This window comes from Rhipicephalus microplus, unplaced genomic scaffold, assembly GCF_043290135.1.
Source record: "Rhipicephalus microplus isolate Deutch F79 unplaced genomic scaffold, USDA_Rmic scaffold_12, whole genome shotgun sequence".
Taxonomy (NCBI): domain Eukaryota; kingdom Metazoa; phylum Arthropoda; class Arachnida; order Ixodida; family Ixodidae; genus Rhipicephalus; species Rhipicephalus microplus.
In genome coordinates, this window is record NW_027464585.1 from 21166776 (window position 1) to 21192105 (window position 25330).

A 25330-nucleotide genomic window follows, 5' to 3' on the forward strand; every position below is an offset into this window, starting at 1 on the left:
GCAAGCAGCTAGTAGTAGGAGCCTTGCTGGTATCGAGATGGTGAATGTATACTTATGCTATAAGCAAAACTGCCCGAAAACGTCGTGCATTTGTAGCCTTGTAGGCACATGTGCTCAAATTTGGGTGCACGTTATAGAACCACAGGTGTTCGAAATTTCCGGCGCCCTCCACTACAGCGTCTCCCATAATCATATGGTGGTTTTGGGGCGTTAAATCTTACATATCAATCAATAATTTGTAGCCTTGTTCATAACACCCAATATATAAGGGTGTAAAAGGGGTGTTTTGAAGGTGTTTTATTCACAAACGCCTCAAATTTTGAAAATGGAGTGTACAAAGGGTGTTCATTTGGGTGCTTTTATAGCGTACATCCGTTTTACTCTTTTTAGGGTGTAAAATTTCTTAAGAGTGTGGACGAAAATCTTTGTTAACACCGAATCTGTTACTCTTTTTTCATACGGTGGCAGAAAGCATGAGGATAAGGAATGCACGTGAAAGGCAAACCATTACCAATGCCCACCATGCCATTACCGCCCTGCTTGAGTTTTTTAATAATCCTTCACTGAGATGACCAAGCTTTTCTTTTCTGGAAATTTCAATAACCTATGCCTAGTAAGCTGGTCATAAAAACTGTTTACATTTGAAGAGTGCATAATTTGTGCAAAACAGATTCGAGACTTGAAGTGGCAACACCAGTATTGACTAACTTTGAGTGACAAGAATGAAAATCAAAAATGGGCTTCACCGACCTCAGTGATACCAACAGCACGCGTGCTCCTGCCCAATCCGAACTTTCATATGGAGAAACTGAATGCAGCCATTTTTCGGGACCTCAAATGTAAACTTTAAACCCCACCCGTTCTTTTTATACAATTTCAGCACATCAACTCTGGAAGTTACGGAAATGTTTCTTTCAACAAACAGCAGATAATCACATACGCATCTCATTGTCTTAAGTGTTATATTGTCTAAGCCCCCTTCAAGGTCTTGATCTATCCTGCCTAAGTATACCTCACTGAGTTTAGGTGCAACACGGGAGATGCCCAGAGCCGATTTATGCATGACCACACAACCTTTCTATTCTACCAAAGTCGAGCGAAGATACATCGAGAACAGTTCCAAGAAGGCCGCCACAGAGACTCCGGTTTATTAAACCAGTGCTAGCTCTAGGACAATGCGCAGTCGTGGCTGGCTCTCGAGCAGAGAAAAAGCACGCGATCTTCTTTTTTCCTCCAGATTGAGAGCCACTTTAGCAGTCGACCCACTACATGTGGGTGTCAATATCCCCCTTTCGAAAAAAAATTTCAAAGGAAAGAGAGAAAAGTACATAGCACCACCCCGATGTTATAACATAGGCACTGAAAAAAGAAATGGGAAATTTGGATAAAGTGAAAGTAGAAATGAAAGAGCGTGCTAATATCGGAAAAGTCAATGAACGAAGAAGCGAGTTCACAATAATAAATAAATAACTGAAACAATGATGTACGGTTAAAAATGTTACGAACAACGCGTAATAAAGGGTTTCATGCGCAAAACAAGAACTACGTATGGCCTCGGTCGTGTCCTCCTCCGTGCTTGCGGTGTTGAGTCCGGAAAAACTTCGTAGTTCACGTCACTGACGCGGCGTTCCAGTGTATATGGGCCAAAGTACCGGCTCAGTAACTTTTCACTTAGGCCACGGCGACAGACGAGCATCCATACCCAAATTTAGTTTCCGGGGTTGTAAAACACTTCTCTGTGGCGGGTGTTACAGCGTCGTGCCTCTGCCTGCTGTTTCTGGCCGATGTGCAGTCATGCGAGCTGCCGGGCTTTTTCAGCACGCTCTGCGAATTCTTTGGTGACAGTCGCCAACTCGTCTTCATCTTGACACGGTAGCTTGAAGTCTAGCATGGTCTGCACTTCGCGGCCATAGAGACGCCAAAATGGCATGAATCACGTGGTGTCTTGCATGATTGTATTATACACGAAGGTCACGTAAGGTAACATCCGGTCCCATGTTTTGTGCTGTACGTCAATATACATTGTGATCATGTCTGCGAGGGTCTTATTCAGTCGCTCTGTAAGTCCGTTGGTTTGCGGGTGGTACGCAGTTGTCTTCCGGTGTCTGGTCTTGCTCAGTTTGAAACCTTCGTTCATAAGCTGCGCCGTTAATGCTGTCTCTCTGTCTGTCAATATACTAGAAGGAGCACCGTGTCGTAACAATATGTGGCGCGTGAAAAATAATGTTTCCTCAGAAGCCGTGGCTCGTGAGATCGCCTGCGTCTCAGCGCAGCGTATCAATTAGTCGGTCTCAACGATCACCCATTTCCGCAGATAGGAAAATGGCCCGAGAATGTTCATGCCAACTTCGTCGAATGGCGTGCAAAGTGCTTCAATGGGCTGAAGCAAACCAGCTGTCTTAACAGACAGTTGCTTTCGGCGCTGACATTCCCGACAGCTCTTGATGTACTTTTTGATGCTTGCGGAAAGTCCTGGCCTCTCGCTCAATCTGGCAAGTGTCCGTGAGTAGCCCAGATGACCGGATGTGGGTTTGTCATGGCAAGCGAAGAGGACATCGTCTCGCAAGTCTCAAGGAACCACCAGGAGGTAAACATGGTTGTTCGAACGAGCGTTCTTCTTGTACAGCGCACTGTCTCGAAGGCAGGAGAACTTCAACGAGTGGGATAAATGACGTGGTATGATTGTGCCCTGGCCCTCTAAATGATCATTGATTGGACAAATCTCTGCGTTATCTCGCTGCCGTTTGCTCAAATCTGATGAGCTAATGGCGCCCGGAAGCCTTCGTCTTCCTCTGCTTCCTGACTGACAACATGGAGGGGTGCGCATGACTGTTTGTGAGCGTCCTAATGCGTACGGCCGGACGTTTGGACGATGGTGACGGTAAATTTCTGCAACCGCAAGCTTCACCATGCTAGCCAACCTGAAGGGTCGCGTAGGCTTGCCAACCAATAGACGGCGTGTTGGTCCGTCACAATCTTGAAGGGATGACCATAAAAGTACGCGCGAAACTTGGTGATTGCGCACACGACTGCAAGACACTCTTACTCCGCAGTGAAAGAATTAGCCTCGGCACGAAATAGAGAGTGGCTAACGTAGGCTATCACTTGTTCGATGTCCTCTTGACGCTGAACGAGCACTGCACCGAGCCCAACGTTACTAGCGTCAGTATGGATCTCCGCGGCAGCATCATCGTCGAAATTAGCGGGAACGGGCACTCATTGCAGGCGCTGTCGCAGTTCATCAAAAGCTGCTTGTTCCTCATTTTCCCAGACAAACAGCGTGTCATCCCTTGTAAGACGAGTCAGAGGTTCTGCTATCTGAGAAAAGCCGTGAATGAACCGGTGACAGTAGGGGCACAAACAAACGTAGTGTCGGACGGCTTTCTTATCGACAGGAGCTGGTAATTCGGCAAGAGCGGCAAGCATGTCCAGATCAGGCTGGACTCCTTGGGTGCTAGTTACATGTCTAAGAAATTTTAATTCTTCATAGCCAAAGTGGGACCTCTGTGGCTTTAGTGTGCGGTCCGCCGATTGGTTAGCCTCCAGGACGCGGCGCAGGCGTTGAAGGTGCTGCTCAAACGTGGCAGAGAAGAACACCACAAGATCAAGGTAGACAAAACAAGTTTGCCACTTGAGCCCTGTGAGGACAGTGTCTATCATTCGCTGGAAAGTTGCCGGCGCTGAACACAAGCCAAATGGGAGTATTCAAAATTGGTATATGCCGTCTGGAGTCACTAAGCTGTCTTCTTGCGGTCTCATTGATCTACTTCTATTTGCCAGTACCCGCTTTTGAGATGAAGAGAAGAAAAATAATGGGCACGACGAAGTCTATCCAGCTAATCATCGATACGTGACAGCGGGTACACATCCTTCTTGGTCACGTTGTTAAGCCTTCGGTAGTCGACGCAGAAGCGTAGGAACCCGTCCTTCTTTTTGACAACCATGACTGAAGATGACCGCAGGCTGTTGGATGGTTCGATAAGCCCATCGTCAAGCATGTCGCGGATATGCATACGTATCGCTTCACGTTCTTTAGCCGACACGCGGTGGGGGTGCTGATTTATCGGGTGTGCGTCCTTGTACATGATGATTTTGTGTTGAGTGATGGGCGTCTGGCGGATCTTTGAGCTACTTGCAAAGCAAGAGCCGAACAAGACCAAAGCGCTCGCAACGCAGTCTGGTTATCGGTGTACAGGTCAAAATTGATGTCAATATTACTCATTGACGTGTCTGCGGTATTCACTAGTTCTTACATGAGACAGTTGGTAACGTTTGCTACTTTTTGGGCAAATGCTATCGAAGTGCCATGGAAAAGGTGTCGATGCTCGTTGCTACAGTTGGTAATGAGCAATTCAGATCGGCCAGATCGGCCTTGAATGTGTACTCGAGTAGTGCAGGCAGCCCTCGGAGTAACGACATGGCCACCAGCTGTCCGAATCTACGAGTTACGCCACGGCGTGATTACTTTCTTCAGCTGCGTTGTCAGTTTACCGCTTAGTATGCAATAGTCGGCGCCGGTGTCCACTAACGCATTAAGTGCACAACCATCAATTGTCACTGCTATGTCGAGTAAAAGCCGGCTACACTTTTCAGCAGCAGGTAACTTCGCACGTTTCTGCATGGTTATGCGTCAACAGGATGTCTTCAGCGCGTCAACGTTCCGCGACCCCGGCCCAGAGGTTGCTTCGGCTAGTTTTCCAACCGGGGGCTGGGAGATCGTGCTGTAGAATACTACTGGGGCGTTAAGGAAAATCGCTTTCGTAATGGCGAGCACGACTCGCACCCTAAAGATGGGGTTGCATGCTCATAGGAGAGGAAATTTTTGATGTGACGTGGTCTCTGGCCGTAACGGGGTGGTGGCGAGTACGCAGAGAAGCCGCGAAGCCCAAGACGGCGTTATGGGTACTGGCGGTACAAGTGATCAGCTTCTCCGCAGTAAAAGCATAAAGGCCGGTGGTCGGGTGTGTGCCAAACATCAGACTTCCGAGGAGACGTGTGCCGATCGTGTATGTACTGGGCCGGTTGCACCGAACGATGGACAACAGAAGCGCTACGAACAAAGTGTAAGGGCGGTTGCGTGTACATGCCTTCGTAGTACGGTATGTGCTGCGCTGACTCGAGTGAAACAGCAGACGCAGGATGAACGAACAATGGCGGCGATGCAGGAGGGCGTTTCACGGCTTCCGCGTAGGTCGTCCTACAGCGGTATTCAGGAGGAGTTGGCGCAGCTGTATCAGGAGGCGACGTGTACCGAAGGGCCTGATGCAGCTCATCTTTGATCACAGTTGCAATAGAGCTAACCGTAGGATGAGGTGTTACACCAGCCTTTTGCAACTATTCACGTACTATATTACGGATCAGTTCACGTAGAGAGTTATTGCTGGTTCTAGTGGCGGTGAAAATGTCAGCATATGGACATGTCATTGACTTGCCTGTCGTATTGGTTGGATCGCTACTGCAGCACTTTTCGCTTTGTCACGGCTTCGGACAAGAACTCCATGACCGTATTCGGACCGCTTTGCACGAGACTGGCAAAAAGCTGGTCCTTGACACCGCGTATCAATTGACGCAAGTTCCAGTCTTCCGTCAGTTTTGCATCGGCCCGTCGGAAGAGGCTCGTCATGTCTTCAATGTATGTGGTCACACTTTCTTTTGGCAACTGGACATGGGTCAGAATAGCTTGTTCAGCTCTTTCTTGTGAATCAGCGCTGGCATAGATCAGCAGAAGTCTATGAGAGAATTCCGGCCACGTCGTCAGCTGCTCCTCTCAATTTCGATACCACGTATGTGCTCCGTCTTTGAGATAGAAATAGACACGACCCAGTTCCGCCGCGTCGTCCCACTGATTTAAGGTGGCTACGCGCTTCCAACCACCAACCAGTCCTCAATGTCTTCGCGCTCTGTACCATGGAACGTCACCGGTGCACGTGGGCTTTCCAACCTATAGCAATTCGACGTAGTGCTTCCCGTTCCGATTGGCGAGGTTTGCACCGAAGCGCTGGTCATGTTTATCGACGAAGTGGGAACAGTATCGTCGACTTCCGGAGACAATCCCCTGATTCGGCGTTTCGTCCGATGAACTGGAGTATTGACTGGTACTGGACTCGTATTACCGCTCCTTGGAGGGGGGGGGGTCTGCAGCATCCGTGAGACTACCCAGCACTTTTACCAGTTTGTCACGATGAATCACAAGTACTGGGGGTTTGTTAAACCACTGAGTAGCTAGCTCTAGGATGATGCGTCAGTCGTGGCTGGCTCTCGATCAGACAAGAAGCACACGATCTTTGTTCTTCCAGATTGAGAGCCGCTCTTCAAGTCAACCAACTACGCGTGAGTGGCAATATATATGCAGTTACGAGAACACGTGGGGTGAAAGACAATAAAAGAGATGAGCAGATAGATTGCATTATAGATGCATTTCCAGAAAACCTACCTCAGCGGCAAGTAACATAACCGAAGCTTCCGCGACACATAAATCACCAGTTTTGTTGATGAGATACGCCTGTTCATTTTCCCGCGTTACCTTGTCAGACACTCTAGCTTGAACTACCGTGTCACCAAACAAGAGTGCGCAGCTACAGTCTCAACAATGCGATGAGTTAGAGCATGGTTGTCTCTTAAGGAAAGTTTTGGGACGTTAAACTTCACATATCACGATGAGTATCTTTAGAGAAGATTTGTAATTCATATTTCTATTATTGATAACACGCCCCGACTGTTCATACTAAAGCTTCCCAAACGACGGCCGAGTGCCGTTCGCCACAGCGAAGGGACAGTCGGCCTATTTGGCCCAATGTTTGACCTGGCAAGTAATCTTTCCATGCCGCTCATCTTCGATCCTCCTCACAACTGTCGGGCAAACGCTGCCTAAACGATATCTGTCGAAATGAAAAGATTGCAACCGTACCTTGCTGCGAATCTCTCTAAACGGTGTGAGACACCATGTAGATATGGGATGCTGGGAATCAGCAGTTCTTTCGAGCCCCTATTATGCGTGAAGCCTCTTGTCTGCGCTTTAACAACCTGGAGAACCCTTTCAGCCAGTCAAGCCAAACGGCCCCCTGGAAACCAAGACAGCTTGAGCCTGTCTATTTGTCTGTCAACTTGCACTTGTCCTGAGGAAGCTTCCTCAGGACAACTTGAAGGTGTTCTTCAATGGTTGTCATACTCCTTGGACGTACGCTCCAAGAAGTCAAAAGCCTATCCTTGATTTTCGGTCCAGGCACTCTGGAGTCCTAAAAATGTTGTTGCAACCACATGTTTGAAGGCAGTGCCCAACACGTCTTGCCTGCACAGGATGGAAGAAAGCCTTCACGATTTAGAACCACGATGCCTCAGTAAACTTTATTGTTTCGAACGTACGCTCAAAGCTCACGAGAAACATTTCAATATTCTCCGCTACCTAGACAGACTGCATGAGAGCTTCGTACTGGAATTTTTCGTGGCTCAGAGACTGGAATGGGTGCTTCAACGCTCGTTGCCTTCGCTTTCAGAACTTTCAGATCTAAGCGCTTCATTTCGAACTCATGCAATACCCTCCGTTTTTCATCGGTATGCCTCTTTTTCTCATTTGTGTGGTGCTATTTAATATTTCGCAGGATTCTAAAAGTCCGCTGTCGTCTCTTTCTAAGGCAAGCAATGTGCGGTTTGCGTACGCCTTTAGCCCCGTCCAGTCCTAATTCCGTGCACAACATTAGCAAATCAGGCTTGCGTGGCGAATTGAAAGCGATTACCAGCTAAGGCAATGAACTCTGCTGCCTATCTATTTCTTATCAAATGTCACCAAGTGCTATCACGCCAAGAGGCTGAATATTATTGAAACATGCCAGCTTCGAGCTAAAAACTACCTTAAAAACCTGGAAAGTCTCAAAATATATAAACCCAACAATCACGTCTCTGAAGTTACCCGCTCCGCAGCGTTGTACAAGTTTCAGCTTACTCAAGTAGCAAGGTCCACTGCAATCCCGCCACTGCCAACCAACTGTTACGAGAGACCCCGCGGGGTCTTGGTTATCGTATCGCGAGGGCCAATGCTGGGCAGGAAGCATCCCGGACATGGCAAGGAAACCAGCAGCTAGAAGGAGAAAATGTTCAATGAACAATGTATAGTGAAGTCGAAAGACGTTGATACCATCGGTTCAACTATCATTAACACGAAAAACTGGCACAAGATCGGCGATTGAGCACCGTCATCTGGGTCCGCGTGCGTTCCTTGCGAGCTACCACCCGCTTGCTCAGTTCCTTCAATAAACCCCCTTTACATTTGGTGGATCGTGCTGAGTAACTACATCAGCTAGGACCTGGAACTCCGACCATGCACCCTGCCGCCGACCATGCAAGTTGACGCTGCCCAACAGACAGCATCTGTCGCGGCCGCGACTTGCCCCGGCCGCGACTTGCCCCGGCCCACTGCAACCGCGAGACCCCCAGATCTTTTCGGGCGCCGAAGACCAGGACGTCGAAGATTGGCTGTCATCCTACGAAAAATTCAGTGGACCAATCAGGTGGGATGACGTTGCTAAGTTGAGCACCGTCAACTTTTACTTCGCTAGTACGGTGAAGCTGTGGTACACAAACCACAAATCCGAGTTCGAAAACTGGGCCGCTTTCAAGCAGGCAATATCCTCGGTTTTCAGTCGCCCTGCCGTGCGGAAGTTGCTCGCCGAACAGCGCCTGCGTACACGGGCACAAGAACCTGGTGAAACGTTTACCACCTATATCGAAGATATACTCGATCTCTGCAGGTGCATCGATGCCGCAAAGAGCGAAAGTGCCAAACTCTAGCACAATACTGCCGCCTGCATAGCTATATCCGTTCGGCTGGTAGGATACTTCTGGAGCCAATGGACGACGCACAGCGTCTGCGTAGGTAAACGAGTTTGGACTGTGCGGTGGAGCGGAATATGGCTGAGGAGAGGCAAACGCCTGTTGAAGTTCATGGCGAACGACTTCAGCGACGGAGGCTACCGTGGACTCCTGCTGTGGGGGCGCCTGTGACTGCAATGTGTATTTTGCGTTCTCCCTCGCGATCTCCTCACGCACGATTTGTCCAATCAGGTGGCGTAGAGAAAACTCGTCGTTTGCGGTAAGTGTGGTGGCGCCTGCAGCTGCGCCGGGGGCCGGGCGATCAGACTGTCGGTACCGTTGCTGCAGCGCTCGCTCTATTGCGGTGGCCTCTCTGGTGAACTCTTCCACCGTTGTTGGCGGATTGCGCACAAGACCAACAAATAGCTGCTCTTTGACGCCCCTCATGAGATGGCTTAGCTTTTGAGCTTCGGGCATATTGGAGTCCGCACGGTGGCACAGACGCACCATATCCTCAGCAAACATGGCGACGCTTTCATGCAGCTGTTGGGTGCGTCCTTCAAGAAGGCGTTGTGCGTTTCCGCGTCGGTCCGCGTTACCGAAGGTGTCTAGAAACCGACGACAAACTCCTCCCATGTCTTAAATGTTGCCTCCCGGTTTATAAACCACGTCTTCGCGCCGTCTTCAAGGGCGAAGTATACGTGGAAGAGCTTTGAATTGAGACTCCAGTAGTTCGATTTAGCTACCCATTCAAACTGCTCAAGCCAGTCTTGCGCATCTTCGTTTGGCCGGTTATGAAATGGTTCAGGAATGCGCATATTCCGGACCGTCACCTGTGCAGGACTCCTTGCCATTTCTTGGATAGGGGTGGCTATCGGAAGTGTTGCTCCCTCTAAAAGGCCAAATTCTGGTTCAAGACCTTGAAGGCGACGGCTTGAGCGGTGCACAGGTGTCTCCACGCGTGGCTGTCTCGTAGGGCTGGACTCGTGGCTCTTCACAGAGGTGCTAATCATGAGGTGGTAGTACCCAGCTCCTCCACCAGTGCCAGTGTCGCGGATTATAAATTACAGGGGGTTTATTTAAAAACACGGACAGTGGAACTTGTAGAGACGCTCTCTGAGAAGGCCGCTAAGAGTGTCGTCTTCTTCACTCGCCTGCGCTGCTACCGAATTGCTACAAACCTATGATACTGGTAATGGACTTCTTAAGAGAGTACGGTACTGTGGTCAACATGCGCGATGGTGTAATCACATTCGCCGCTGACAAGCCTGTGACCCATGATCCAGACCAAAAACCCAGGGTGTTACGCGCGGTCGACGACGACGTCTGCGTGCCACCACTGTCATGTAGTCTTGTTTCCCTGTGTTGCGGCGTGAACTGTAATGAACACGCTATAGCCTAACGCATCACTTCCCTTCTTTTTCGCCAAGGCATCGCCATCGCTCGCGGCATCGTCAGCTTAGTGGATGGGCGTGCAGAGGTGCTTTTGATCAACTTCGCGAATGAGCGCCGGCACATTGGTAAAGGCACGGCTGTGGTGTACCTCGAAGAGCTCGACTACTCTCACGACTGTCTTATTATGCAAGGGGAAGCCACAGCTCAATCAGCTCCACATACACCGCCAGTGGGTATCTGTCCGAGTCTAACACCGACTGAAAGATGCCGTCTCATGGAGCTACTCGACCAGTTCAAAGACTGCTTTTCATTGACATCACGAGTGGCTCGAACGCCTCTGACTAAGCATCGCATCACTACGGAAGACCCAGCAAGACCTATCCGACAGGACCCATATCGCGTCGCTCAGAAAGAACGTGAGGTAATCCAGCAGCAAGTCAAGAAGATGCTAGAGGATGATGTATTCTAACCATCACAGAGTCCGAAAATGGCGGTTTGCGTTTCTGCATCGATTATCGCAAGCTGAACCATGTTACAAAAGAAGACGTTTACCTATTATAACGGATCGATGACTCTTTAGACAGGCTACGGCATGCGCGCTACTTCTCGTCAATTGACCTTAAAAGTGGATACTGGCAAATAAAAGTAGTTGAGCGTGACTGAGAAAAGACCACCTTCGTGACTCCAGACGGGCATTATGAAATCAAAGTTCTCCCTTTTGGTCTATGCTCAGCCCCTGCCACGTTTCAGAGGCTAATGGATACCATTCTGTCCGGCTTAAATGGAAAACATGCCTTGTGTACTTCGACAACGTGATTGTTTTTTCGGCCACGTTTGAAGAGCACCTAAAGCGGCTACTGTCAGTCCTTCAAGCCGTACGGTACGCTCGACTCACACTCCAACCGGAAAAATGCTACTACGGCTTTGAAGAACTCCAGTTCCTGAAACACGTGATCAGTCGCGAAGATGTGAAACCTGACCCAGATAAAACGGCAGCCGTAGCATAGCTCGCAAGGCCTGTTAATAAAAAGGGGGTCAGGCGTTTTCTGAGTCTCTGCGCTTACTACCGGCGAGTTATAGCAGGCTTTGCACACATCGCCTCTCTACTCACCCGCCTTACAAGGGAAGAGTTTGAATTTGTATGGGGTGAAGAGCAAGAAGCTTCGTTCAACTAGCTGCGACAGCATCTACAAACTCCACGTGTCCTCGCTCACTTCGACGAGAATGCACCAACAGCCATCAATACAGAGGCCAGCAATGTGTGCCTAGGTGCTACTCTTGTCCAATGCCAAGATGGTGTGGAGAGAGTGGTTGCCTACGCTAGCAGAACGTTGACTCGTGCCGAGTCCAACTACTCAACAACGGAAAAGAAGTGTCTGGCTGTCGTTTGGGCAGTTGCGAAGTTCCGCTCGTACTTATATGGCCGCGCTTTCCAAGTCGTAAGCGACAATCACTCTCCTTGTTGGTTGACCAACATGAAAGACACATCTGGACGTTTAGCACGATGGAGCTTACGGCTCCAGGAGTACGACATGACCATAGTTTACATGTCCGGAAGGTAACAATTAGACGCCGACTGTTTGTCAAGGTTACCGATTGAATCACTGGCTATAGAGGATGATGAATTCACAGGTTTTTTAGGAGTTGTTGATGCAGCTATCATTTCTCGGCAACAGCAAGATGATCGGGAGCTGAACTCGCTTATAGAATTCTTGAAAGGACGAGCCGCCAATGCACCGAGAATGATTTTGAAGAACTTATCGTCATTCTGTTTACGGGACGGAATTCTGTACAAAAAAAATTTTTCATCCACAAGTAGAAGCTTTCTGCTGGTAGTTCCTGGAGCTCTCCACAGCGAAATGTTTCAAGCCTGCCATGACGAAGCCACTGCAGGCCGCCTCGGTTTCACAAGAAAACTGACACGCATCAAAGAAAAACTTTACTGGCCAAGAATCGCAGCAGAGGTGAAACATTACATCCGAACATGCATTGACTGTCAGTGGCGCAAGGTACTACCTGTCAAACCCGCTGGGCTATTGCATCAGAAGAAGAAAGAAGAATCAGAAATGCTTTTATTTTCCAACGAAATTGGTGGGGGTCCTTCAGGCGAAAAGCTGCATAGTACAACTTAAATGTGCCTGAAGGCCCTCACAAAGCAGCAGTAACACCTAAACCAACATAGATACAGATGTTTAGCATATATCCAAATATAATACATCATTTTAATTGAAACTAAGAACTTGCAACATGTTGAATAACACTAGTGATTTCTCATGAACACATGGTACTTAAAAATAACATAGAAATGTAATACATATGTGAGAAGAGATGTGACAGTACATTGTGATACATAAGAAACAATAGTATTTACAAAACTAAGAAAACCGCTGCTATAAATATGACTATGATGCACAGTATGATGATAATTTGTATATTGAAACACTGAGCGCGAAGTAGATAATATAACAGGAAATGCGAAATTGTGATAACGATGTCTTTTAAATGTTCCTTCCGATTTACAAAAGTATTGTCTAATTTGTTTGCGAGTCAAAGTATTCGGATTACATGTTTCCCCTTGCACTTTATTTAACAACGAAGGTAGGCTATGTTGTAGTGACTGCATAAGATAATTTTTGCGTCTGAATGGTACTAACCACCTGTCTTGGCTACGAGTGCGCGAGTCACTTTTTTGTATTCGAGTCATGACGTATGTTTTTAGAAGGGTTTGATATTGTCGGAGCCGAATCAAAATGATTATAAAAGTTGGTATTCGTAAAGATTTGTTGCACGTATTATATTACGTTTTTGAAAAATTTGAGCGCTAGGATGAAAATAGGGTACATTGGCTATTTGTCGAAGCACGCGTTTTTTAAGTTGAAGAAGAATACGAATATTAGCTTTCGTGGGAGTGGCTCATACAAGCACACAATAGTGAAGATGCGATTCAAACAAGGCGTAATATATTTGCAACTTCACCTTATCAAGAAAAAAATGCCGACAGCGAGACAGCACACCAGTGGCAGATGACGATTCTGATATTAGTTCAACGTAATCGGTACAATTCATGTGTTTTGAAATCGTAACGCCTAAGACTTTGCATTTCCTCCAAATTTCATTGGGAGCACCGTCAAAGAATAATTCTTGATTGAAACAAGAATGGCTGCCTCTCGCCCTGAACAATATGGCTTTCGATTTTGAGCTGTTATTTGTTAGAGCATTATTACGAGACCACGCCGACAGATTAGAAAGAATATTGTGAGATTTCTGCGACAGATCATGAAGTTCATGGCCAGAAACAAACTTGTATCGTCAGCATACAGCACAATGGATGCATCACAAACAATTTCAGCAATGTCATTTACATAGACATTAAATAAGGTCGGTCCCAATACGCTACTCTGTGACACTCCCGATTTACTTTCGTGTTCTGAAGAGCAGAAATTTTCAAGAGCAACGCAGTGAGTCCGCCCGCAGAGATATGATTGAAACAAGTTTGCCACGCCCCGAATACCATAGCTGTCAAGCTTTCTTATTAAAATTTTATGAGTTAAGCGATTTAATGTTTTGCTATAGTCTATAATTATACGTAAAGTTAGTTTTCGTGCATTATGGTTATCAATTATTAGCTACTTTTGACATAACGATGCCGTCCCTCGACCTGCCTGGGCGGAATCCGTGCTGACAGCCTGACAGAAGGTTATTCTTCAAAAAAAAATTATTGATTCTAACTGAGATCATCTTCTCTAAACCCTTAGAAAAGGTGGGCAGAATATAAATAGGCCTATAGTTCCCTAAGTCATTTTGATTACCCTCTTTAAATCACTGAGACCCTGGCTTTCTTCATAGCACTTTGAAAATGGCCAGTTTCTATAACGAGATTAAACACAAATGCAAGAGGGATCGCGATGACGTCAATTACAAAATTTATTGGTCTGATTTGAATGCCATCTGCATCAACAGCATTGCTGTTTTAGGTCCAAAAAAGTACGAGAAATTTCAGTGTCATCAGTGGGCTCGAAAAAAATGCTATGCATACATTTGTTAACAGCTGTGCAAGTTACCGCGCTACACGATGACGTCATCATGTTCACGTAGTGATTATTGAAGCGTTCAGTTAAAGTAACGCCTGTGACCTTTTCATTGTTGAGGTTGAATTCATGGAAAAGCTGTTTCACAATTTTTTGTCTTACGGCATCGTTGATAATTTTCCACGTTTTGTCTGGATTTTTCCTCAGTACTGAAGCAAAAAGGGTTTCCTAATAGTGGGCTTTAGCCTTTCGCTGTTCTTTGTTTATTGCATTTCGTAACTTTCTAAATGCAACGAGATCGCTTTCGTCACGCGTGCGCAAAAATTTATTGAATAACCTATTTTTCTTACTCATCATCCTAATGTGTTGAGGCTGCACCCAATGCTTTCTAATACGTTTCTTTACTTTGCCTTTTTTAGTGAAAAAGATAAATTGTAAAAATGAGTGAACATTGACAGGAATTCGTCCTATGCCTCACTAGCATCTTTTTTGTTATATATAAAAGACCAGTCTGTGCGCAGTGCAAGCGCGCGAAGATGTTGCATATTTTTCTTAGATAGACATCTATCACAGAACGTGGTATCAGGCAAGCATTTTTCATTGACATAAATTGAGCATACTACGTATATGGGGCAGTGGTCGCTGATATCATAGCTGATGGTCCTGGCTGTATAAATCTGTGTACCAGCGTTAACTATGAAATTATCGAGAGCTGATTGACAAGATGCTGTCACACGAGTAGGTGTTTTGATAGCGCTACAGAAACAGAGGAAATCCATAAGGTTAACAGCTGTACGGGTCGAAGTGCCATCATCGAGCATGGTAATGTTGAAGTCGCCAACAAGAATAACTTTGTACTTGTGAAAAGAAGCCTGCTGTAAAAGTTTTTCAGTGAATTCTAAGAAATTAGACACGTTGCCAGTAGGTGGTCGGTAAATCACGAAAAACGGAATGTTGTCCGATTCAACGCTGAGCACTTCATGATGGGGCGTGATGCAGGTGAATTCCTCAAACACATCGGAATGTATGCCGCGCTTAACATGCAGTGCAACGCCACCACCACGTTTTCCTGCGCGATTAACAAAGAAGTGGTTATACCCATCTATGATAAGCATTTCACTGTGTTCTTGATACCATGTTTCAGAGAACATAATAACATCAAATGAAAAAGTAAACTCGGCAAGAAACATGGCTAGAATGTCTTGCTTATGAGCGAGTGAACGCGAGTTCACATGAAGGGCAGAAATATTTCCCCCGTGTGTAGGCAGAAATATTTCAGATGGTAGGCTGAATTCTCGATACATTATGCAGTCAAAAGGAATATGAAGACTTTAGATTACGCATACCGTATTCTACGCGATCTTTTGAAGGTCAGCCTCCGAAGCAATATGGACTACGCTGCTAGCATCAGTTTTGCGCGCATGTACCTTTCCCTTTCGCGTCTAGACAAAGCGCCATTGATATTCACGCCTTCTTGCCAAGGCAAGCGAAAGAAGACGCTACAACGCCGGGCAGAGATGCTTATTAACAAATACTCTGGCATCATCAGGAATTCCAACCTGGTTATTTCGCACCCTCGCCTTCCGCGCCTTCTTAAGGACAGTGTCCTTTTTCTGAACGCTCTTGAACTGAACAATTATGTTCGACTTTCTAGCTTCTCGAGTGGGCACACGGTGACAAACTTCAATATCAGAAGGTGCAATGTGCTCACCAAGTACATCACCAAATTTTCCAACGAGTCCTGCAACACATTCGTTTTCCTGTTGTATAAGCCCTTTAATTTCTACGTTTGACTTGCGCGAGTATTGCTCAGATTGAACAGCTCTCTTCTGCAGTTCCTAAATGATGTTATCATTCTCTTTGCACTTAGCACGTAGCTCTTCATTAGCTCTCCTCAGGGCTTCCCTTTCCTCTGTGGCTTCCCTAAGACGCTTTTTTATGTCCTCGAACTCATCGCTCATTAACTTGACACTGATGGTTAAAGACTTCATTTCAGCACGAAGTTCCCGAATTTCGGATTGGTTTTCGCTTTCATTCGTAGAATTTGTCATGTCTTTTGAAATGAAGAGTAGTAGCAGTTGAAAGAATGCATAACGCAAAAACAAGGGAACAAGCGAACAGCAGGTACACAGCAACACAGAAAGGCAGCAGCGACAGCATAAATTATTCAGTTACGAACTATGCATAATTCGTACACCAAACTGCAGTACAGGGAACAGTTTTTTAGCGTTGCGCCGATGTGCCGTCGCTGCTGCAAAGTGTGGGTTCAGCGCCAGACAAGCGGCTTTTGTAGGGCTTGTCCCGATGACGTCGGCGATGGAAGAGCAGTGAGGGAAACGATGCAAGCAGACCAAGGCTCACGGTGACCGGCGAAATTTGGGATATCTGCAGTACAAGGAACAGTTTTTTAGCGTTGCGCCGATGTGCCGTCACTACTGCTGCCAAATGACGGCACATCCTGTGCCTGAGCCAGAAACCCAGTTTTCTCAAATCGGAATGGATCTGCTGGGCCCATTGCCAACATCGGACAGTGGCAACAAATGGGTTATAGTGGCGGCGGACTACCTCACTCGATACGCGGAGACCAAGGTAATCGCGAGTGGCACTGCAGCTGAAACGGCCCAGTTCTTCATTGAGAACATTGTCCTGAGACATGGTGCTCCAGCTGTCGTCATAACAGACAAAGGTACTGTGTTTACAGCCGAGATTTCGCGCACTGTGCTTACGCTCAGTGGCACAGTGCATAGGAAGGCGACAGCTTACCAGCCACAAACAAATGGGCTTACAGAACGACTGAGCAAGAAAATCCCTGAAGTGCTTTGCATGTACATCGATGTGGAACACAAGAATTAGGACCGAATATTGCCGTACATTACATTTGCGTATAATACAGCGCACCATAAAACAACAAAAATGATGCCGTTCACACTAATTCATGACAACGAAGTTACTACAATGCTTGACGCATGCTGCCTTACGATTGCAATGATTCAGAGACAGACGCCGCAGACTTCACTGAGCACGCCGAGACAGCAAGGCAGCTTGCCCGCGTCAGAATAATGAACCAGCAGCAACTTGACGCCGAACGGTACAACTTTCGCCATCGATTTGTCATTTATCAATCAGGAGATAGAGTCTGGGTTTGGTTTCCTGTACGACGACGAGGCTTCTCAGAGAAACTCCTACGCCGATACTTCGGACCCTACAAGGTTTTGCGCCGTCTTAGCGACGTGACCTACGAAGTCGGGCCCGACGCCTCCTCTTGTTCGAAACGTCGCCAGCATCTGCCTGTGACAGTGCACGTGGTCCGCGAGAAAATTTACCACTCTGAGTGATGTAAACAGCCGCTGGCCGCATCTCTACCTGTCGAGCATAGGGACGACGCTAGCTCTGGCGGGAGGGTAATGCCGCATACATAGCTGCATTTAGCGGTGAGATATCGACGACGACGAAGAACGCGGATTTGCTCGAGAGGCGCAGCACAGACGAGTGAACAAGACGACAATCTTAGCGGCCTTCTCTGAGAGCGCTTCTACAGGTTCTACTGCCCGTGTTTTTAAATGAACCCCCTGTAATTTATAACCCACGACAATATGAAAGATGTCGATGACGACGTATTTCGAATGCTCCTTGCGAAGTCTCCCGGCACACTGTTTGAAGTGGTAACTCCATTCCAGCCCTACGACGAATTGCGACAATAACGAGCTCCCACCTGTCGTCCATTTCAGCCTAACCAACCACTCGCTGCACTGGACGTCGTGCCTGCACACTCCCGCCTTCTAGCACAAAAGAAAGACTTTGTACGTGAGGAGGTCACACGTCAGCTTTCCCTCCTGCCGTTTTGTCAGCGCCAAGAGCTCCCGCAGCAGCAGTAAGAGTGACCACCTACCCCGTTAGCTGCCGTGCTCCGACATGTGCTTCAGGACCAGATTGGCGAGACTATGCCAGTTCCCTTTCAGCAAGAAACAAGTTGTCGCAGCTCCTCTTACTTATGCTGATGCAGTAAAGAGGCAGCAAGCACACCAGCTCTCGCCATTCAATGGACTGCCACATGTCACCGCTCCTACTCAGTCTACCGTCGGATTGGCACCTCCCCTCGCTACCACAGCCTCGACACAACAGTATGCCGCGTGGGTCGCGCCCCTCGCTGCAAATGCCTGGCAAACGCGCGATAACCGGCCGATTTTATATGCGGCGGCCCTGGCCATATCTCCCGATTATGCAGTCATCGCGTGCCGGCTACACAGACGCCCGATCGTACAGGAACTACATGGACCGACCCCTTTTGGTCATGAAAGTTCGGATCATCCATCAAGCACAACTTCCCGTGACTATATAGCAAATTCGTCTCGTCGCTCACCTTCACCAAATCGTCGCCCCTTGTCACCCATGCGGCCACGACCAGCCCCTTAAAATGAAGGAAACTAGCCATCGCAGTTCAAGAGGCAAGAACTGCACTATCTAAACGTTCAAAATCTCGCACTTTGCCGTCAAAAATCATCGAAGTATTTGTAGACGGTGCCCATGCATACGCTCTTGTAACTACCGGTGCCACTGTGTCTTTTATATACGCCAAACGTTGCCGCTAGCTCCGAAAGGTGCCCACACCACTTGATATGATGTCCTTCCGTTCAGCAAATGGATAACCTGTTCAACCTATAGCCGCCTGCACTGCCCGACTCACCATTGCGGATGACCATTACATTTTTGAGTTTATCGTCCTTTCCTCATGCTCTCAAGGCTTCATACTTGGCTGTGATTTCCTACAACTAATCACGCCGTTACAGATTGTGCCCATTCCGAACTTGAACTGCTTCCGTTGTTTGACGAGCCCTACGACCACACGGATCAAGTCGCGCACAAGCCAGTTGTCAAACAAGACACTGACTTTCAACCGACAGCAGCTGCTTTGCTCTCTGCGGCCTCCGCTGGCATGTGGGATGAAGTAGCAGTTTTTGAGCCATCAAGCCTCCTTATAAGTCGGAAACCACTTCTGCTCCCCTATTCAGCCCTCCGAATTTTTAATGGAGCCAGTGCTCTTTGCTTTGCCAATCCCTTTCCGCATACCATCAGACTTTTTAAAGGCAAATCTCCTGGATGCGTGCAGCTCATTGATAATGGACAAATGTTTACCATGCCGCCAGGATCATCCCAGAGTGACCTCGCCGCCGTCAGTGCTCTTAACCACTCTGATCTACAGACTTCGAAAGTGTTATATTCGGCGTTCGCAGACGGACTGTCACCATCAGAACAATCTGAAGTCGTCCGACTGCTGTAACAGTACCACGAATCTTTCGATGTTGTTCGACCTTCACTGGGTCGCACTTTTACAACGTAGACTTCATCTATACCAGCTCCCATGTGCCACTACGGCAACCAACATATCGTGTTGCTGTGGCGGATCGCCAAGTTATGAACGAACAGGTCGACGATATAATGCAACGTGGCATCATTCAACCTTCCAAAAATCCATGGGCCTCACCTGTAGTACTCGTTAAAAAAAGGATGGTTCCGTTTGCTTCTGCGTAGATTACCGGTGCCTAATTAAGGTCACTCGAAAAGACGTGTATCCTTTGCCAAGAATTTACGATGCCCTTGAAACTTTACAAGGTGTCGAGTTTTTTTCATGATTAGATTGGCGCTCAGGGTACTGGCAGGTACGCCTTGCAGATGCCGATCGCCCAAAAACAGCATTAGTGATACCCGATGGTCTATAGGAATTTAACGTCATGCCCTTCGGCCTCTGCATTGCGCCTGCCACCTTCGAGCGCATGATGGACTCAGTTCTCCGGGGTTTCAAGTGACAAATATGTATCTGCTCACTCGACGATATTGTCGTCTTTGCGCCAGACTTTGGAACGCATCTCGAGCGCCTGAAACAGGTCCTCACTTGCCTGAAGAAGGCAGAGCTCAAACGCAATCTCAAGAAGCGCCACATCGCTGCTCGGCAACTTTCGATTCTCGGGCATGTCGTATGAAAGGTCGGTATACTTAAAGACCCGGCTAATTTAGGTGCTTGTCACCGACTTCCCCAAACCAACTACTATGAAGTGGTTACGGAGCTTCGTGCGGTTATATTCCTACTTTCGCCAGTTCGTGCGCAACTTGGTCTCTATCATTGCGCCTTTGACCGAAATTCTAGGCCGTGCCACTGATATTTTGTCATGGTCTTTTTTGTGTGACCAAGCTTTCTGTACCCTTCGTCGTCTTCCCACTTCACCACCAATACTGCGTCACTACGATCCTACGGCGGCAACTGAGGTTTACATCGAAGCGAGTGGTGTCAGCCTCGGTGCGGTTCTCGTGCAACGCAAGCCTAGGTTTGACGAGTATGTCGTCACCTACGCTAGCAGAACTCTCACCAAGGCAGAATCGAACTACAGCGTCACCGAGAAGGAATTCTTGGCGATCGTTTCGGTGCTTGTCATGTTCCCCCCATACATTTATGGCCGTACTTTTGATGTAGTAATGAACCACCACCCATTAGGCTGGTTGTCTTCGTTTAAGGATCCATCGGGTCGTCTATCCCGTTATGTTCTTCGACTTCAAGAATATGAAATCCGCGTTTTATATTGTTCCGGCCACAAGCATACCGATGCTGATGCACTCTCGTGATCTTCCCTATCCCTGGACATTGCATCTGTTTCTGCGGTCAACACGTTGTCAGCTTCTAAAAAGACACCATCTCTTCTGCACAACGCAATGACTCATGAATCGTTCCGCTTCTTGACGCGTTATCCGAGGCGCCGATACTTCCAACCGTTCGAACCTTGCACGTCCAGGCTCCACCCTTTAGTATTCGGGATGGCCTTTTGTACCAGCGCAACTATACAGCAGATGGTAGGAAATGACAACTAGTCATTACCCGACGGCTGCACTCTACAATCTGCGCGTCGTTTCATTCCGACACACAATGGGTTCAAGCCGGTGTTTTCAAGACCTACTAGCGCCTACGAAAAAAGTATTACTGGCGTGGAATGTTTACCTTCGTCCACCTTTTCATTCGCGGCTGCCACGAATATATACGGCGGAAAAACCCATCACATCTTGCAACAGGTTCATTGCAGCCGCTTCCATGCTCAGAGTTCCCAATCAACAATGCAGGAATTGGCCTCTAAGGATCGCTACCCTTGACAACGGCAGGCAACCGATGGGCTATCGTGGCTATGGATCATCTTACATGGTAAGCTGAAACTGCTGCTCTACCCACAGCTGCAGCACAAGACGTCGCAACTTTCATAATTAATCCAATTGTGCATGGTCATGATCCTGCTCGCCAACTCCTCAATGACCGTGGGCGTCTTTTCCTCTCCTATGTAATCCAAGCACTTCTTCAACAGAGCATATTGTACACCGGAAGAGTACAGCCTACCACCCACAGACGAATAGCTTGACTGAGGGGTTTAATTGTGCTCTGGGGGACATGCTCACGACGCATGTCGCTTCTGATCAAACAAGCTGGGACCTCGTTCTCCCATTTGCGACACACGCGTATAACACTGCTGCGCAAATTACTACCGGGTTTTTCCCATTTTTTTTCTTGTACGACACCAACCATCGCACACTATCGACAATTTACTGCAATATTCGCCAGATCCCTCCGAATGCACGCCTGTCTCGGAAGCCGCTCGTTACGCAGATGAGTGCCGCAAGCTGGCCAAGCAGCTTACTACAGCCGACCAACAGCGCCAGAAGGAGACCCGTGACGACGACCACCGTTCTGCACCAACTTTCGTTCATGGAGTACTTGTATGGTTGCATGTACCGCCCTTTGACCTTGGTGTATAACCCAAGCTACTCTCTCATTATCATGGTCTCTACTGCGTGGTCGAGCGTACCTCACCTATAAATTTTGCTTTTGAACCCCTCACGCCACCGAGCGACCGTTGTCGGCGTGGACGTGATATTGCTCGCGTAAACCGTCTGAAGCCCTATTTCGACCGGCATGTGTCCACGTGTCAGATTACGAGGAAGGCTTCATCTTTTTCGCCGGGGTGTAATTATAGTGAAAAACGAAGATGTTGATACCATCGGCTCAACTATCATCAACACCAGAAAAAAATGGCAGCATATCCACGGAGTGAATGATGGGTAGGGGGGCGAAGCATCGGATCGTTCATTCGTTCTTGCTCCCGTTCATCCATTCGTGCGTCTGTGTGGCCGCCCGTGCGTCCATCCACCCGTTCATGCGTTCCTCTGTTCGTGCGTCTGCACGTTCCTCTGTGCGTCCGTCCCTGCTTTCGTCAACGCATCCGCTCCTGCGTCCGTCTGTGCGTCTATACGTCCGTGCAACCATCCGTGCCTCCGTCCATGCATCTGTCTGTGTGTCCGTTCGTGCACCTATTCAACACACCAAGTACCACCACCTCGCATCTTTTCATCATATATTCCTCATATAGAAGCACCACAATCCAGTGGACATTCCAAGTACTAAACGAGAGGAGGCACACGCACACTTTCTTATGGCTTGCACTTCATGTCTACTTCCCACCTTTAAACACCTCCAGTTCATAGTATATACTAGTTCACTGTATTCATGGCGCCGCAGCCCAACGCTCGCTAAACCTTTCTTTAACCTAGGACGTTACGTCCAGCGAGTATAGCGTAGACCCTTTCTTATCTTCTTTTCATTGTTGAACAATGAAAAGTTCGCAGCGAGCGCGTTAACTAAAAGCCCAATTCTCCCGTCTCTCATTCCCCCTTAGCAGCCATTGGCGTGCACTTTGAGCACTAGCTTTTATTGTTCAACAACGCACAAAAGAAATCTTTCACCAGCACTATTATCGAGGGCAACATGTTATACTTGTTACATCTTACAACAGCTACGTTGGACGAACGTGTGCCGCTATAAGGAGCTCCACGTCGGCTAGTGACTCCAGTTTGCAAGTGCTAAGGACGTCCCTGATCGTTCTACGATCAGGGGCGTCCATCAGTACGAGTCATGGTGCCCGTCGCGTCTTGAACGCCTTCGAAGGCGCTTGTCTTCGATGTTGTTGTCCCTACGGGAACTAGCGCCGAGACCGTCGTTGATGCGACAGTCTCAATAGTCGACCTCTCAGAAGTATACTGCGCGCAGCATCAGGGAGCTCGAAACTTCCAATTCACCGTGAAGAGCATGGCCTGCAGGTCTCTAATCGTCAATGCTGGCTGCGTGGTGATTGGCAGCGAGCGTGTTCAAGTCGTTCCCGTTGGCTCACAAGTGACCAACGTCGCCTGTCTGTTCCTGCCATCGTTCATCTCAAACGAAGCTCTCGTCCAAGTGTTATCTCCATATGGCAAGGTGCTCACTGTCACCAGTGGTTCGATGAATGGGCAACGCCGCGTACTTACTGGAACGCGGTATGTTCGAATAAAGATCAGCGCCGCTAATCCTGTGCCGAGCTACCTGCGCATCTCCGGTCAACGTGCTACGTTTCACTACCATAGTCTCCAGCGTGTATGTCGAAGATGCGGCTCAGAGGACCATCTACGAGCCCAGTGCACAACACCGTATTGTGGTCGCTGCGATGTGCACGGTCACGTTAGTGAAGGATGTGACCGCCCGTGTCGACGCTGAGGGGACGGCCACCCAACTGTGGTTTGCTCTGTCCGCCGCTCTTACTCAGACGCTGCCGCTGGTGCCTTTCCACCTCTGACACCGGCAACGGAACCAACTACCGACTCGGGGGACGCAAAGGACGCCATCAACGTTGTGCTGGCCTCACCCCTAGAAGTTTCTTCAAACGAAGCGCACAACGAAAGCGCGATTGTCTATGCGACGCTTTGCACATCGGCGTCGTCGCCGCTGATGCAGGAACCGTGCGCTTCGAAAGACGCAACGCACTGCCCTGCAAATGGCGTTGGCGTCTCTTCTCTGACGCGACTTGATGTTAAGTGCGCAAATGACCCCAGTTCTCAGGCTGCTTCTGTTGGAGTTGACCCTACGACCCCTGTTATTTCTGAAAACAGTGGCGAAAAAACCACATCCTCTCCTGTTGCGGCCGCTACGACCATTAAGACATCGCGTCGTACACGTAAACAATCGCCCACACGAAGGGTGCCTACACTGGCCGGCCGAGACGTGGACAGTGCTGCCAGCATGTAGGATATGAATCTAAACTTGCCGGCGGCTGAGTCCCTACCTCCACAGGACACGTCTTTCGAAGACGGCTTCAGCCTGGGACTGGATAGTAGCATCAGACTGTCTAGCCTTGCCGATTTTGACGTAGACATGGGAGCTCCACATGATACAAAGCGAGGACACACTTCCAGCTCTTGCTCCGATGAACGCAGTGATGGCCGTGGTAAATCCCAACAATCCAAAAAAACTCGACTTTCTTCTGGAGGGTCGAACAGTGCGTTTTAATTTGGTTGAGCAAGTATTCCCTGGACACTTTCCAGGACACCGTCTAGAACTAGGCGTCCAGGTTAGTCTTTACTTTATACTATGACTACTACACTGCATAATATTTCATTGAACGCTCAGGGTTTTCGCAGTTTGGCAAAACAGGCTGAAGTGATTAGTGTCGCCCGCGCTGCAAATTGTGATGTTTTGTGCCTCCAGGAAACAAATTTCTTCTCGCACTCCGACGTACTTGCTTTTAAACGAAAGTTCAACCTAGATTGTTATTTCTCTTTCGCTACATCTGCATGTACGGGAGTAGGTGTTATTAATTTTAATCAGGCTTTATTGCGGGATCATCATGCTTTTTACGACGGCGTGGGCAGGATTTTGACTTTAGACTGTAGCTACTTTTCTTTCAGATTAAGGATACTGTGTGTGTATGGGCCAGTGCAAGCTGGACAGTCTAATGACTTTTTAGAGACCTGGATGTGTTTTTTCTTGACAGTCGTAATGTCATTCTGATTTGCGACTTCAACTGCGTTCTAAATACGTGAACCGATGTACAAGGTGCTGGCTGGGGCTGGTCTGCTTGGAATTCACGCGAGCTGCGACGCCTTGTCTACCACTTTTCTTTACTGGACGCACACAATGCAGTGCACGTAAATACCTTTGCTTGGACATGGCGACGCGAACGATCATCCAGCAGGCTTGACCGGGCTTATATCCCACAAGCGTTAGAGGCGTTTGACTCCGATTTATGCGTACTGTCCTTCCCACC

The 25330-nt window shown here is 48.1% G+C and overlaps 1 protein-coding gene across 3 annotated transcripts in view; it reads right to left on the bottom strand.

The window, feature by feature from the left end:
- Positions 1–25330, bottom strand: part of LOC119166687 (beta-hexosaminidase subunit alpha) — a 592332-nt gene that overhangs the window by 485257 nt on the left and 81745 nt on the right. The gene's annotated exons all lie outside the window — the stretch shown is intronic.